This window comes from Bubalus kerabau, chromosome 10 (genome assembly GCF_029407905.1).
Source record: "Bubalus kerabau isolate K-KA32 ecotype Philippines breed swamp buffalo chromosome 10, PCC_UOA_SB_1v2, whole genome shotgun sequence".
NCBI classification, from domain to species: Eukaryota; Metazoa; Chordata; class Mammalia; order Artiodactyla; family Bovidae; genus Bubalus; species Bubalus kerabau.
The window spans coordinates 93,499,604-93,500,491 of NC_073633.1; positions in this window are offsets into that span (position 1 = coordinate 93,499,604).

The window sequence follows — 888 nt, forward strand, 5'->3', positions numbered from 1 at the left end:
TGGCTTCTGCTCTAGAAAGTGCTGAGGACTGACCGCAACTCCATGCACCCTCTCCCCACCTGCCCCAGCATATCTAGGGGCTGCCTTGCTGGTTGCCTGGTGATGAGCATTCAGGGAGTGCAGACCGTATACAACACTGGCCTAGGCTGGAGGTTCTCCAACAGCCCAAGTAGCAAGCACTTTGCAGTTGTGTCCGCCATCAGTCCAGGCCTGCAGGTCTTTGGATACCATCAGAGGTTATGTCCACTCACCTTCTCAGGGGCCAGGCCCTCCCCCAGGCCTCAATGCCCTCCAAGCAGCTCCCAGGGCTAGGTAGCTCAAGGTGTCCTGATACTGTAGGAGCCGAGAGGGCAGGGCTCCCCGGCTCATTCTCAGTGCTGCTGAGTTCTGGATGAGATGGAAGACTGGGTGAACTCCTCAGCTGTCCTCTGACATGGGAAGGAGAGGGAGGAGGAGGCAGGGTTAGCCGTTCCATCCCTGGTGCCTGTGGGTCCGCAGATCCTAGCATGCAGACCTGTCTCCAGCCAGGGGTGATGCCCATGCTTTTACCAGCCACACAGCACAACCTTGACCCCTCACAATGGACACTGGCTGAAGGGCAGGAGCAGGGTCCTGGGGGTCCCATGCAGCTGCCAGGCATTGCCCTTTTCATTGCTGACTTGCGAGGGGAGCCCGGGACCCCAGGGGAGGAGCAGGAGCAGCTGGGACAGCAGAGGTGGATTATGGACAGTGGTTATTTACCTGCTGGGACAGAAGCATTGTTAATTCTTACCTTCAGCATTTTAGCAGTTAGTATGACTGTGTCTGTGCATTCCAGCCTGGCCAGCCCTGCTACCAATGACATTGCCAAAGCAACCACGTCAAATCCAATTTAAAACCACATATTTT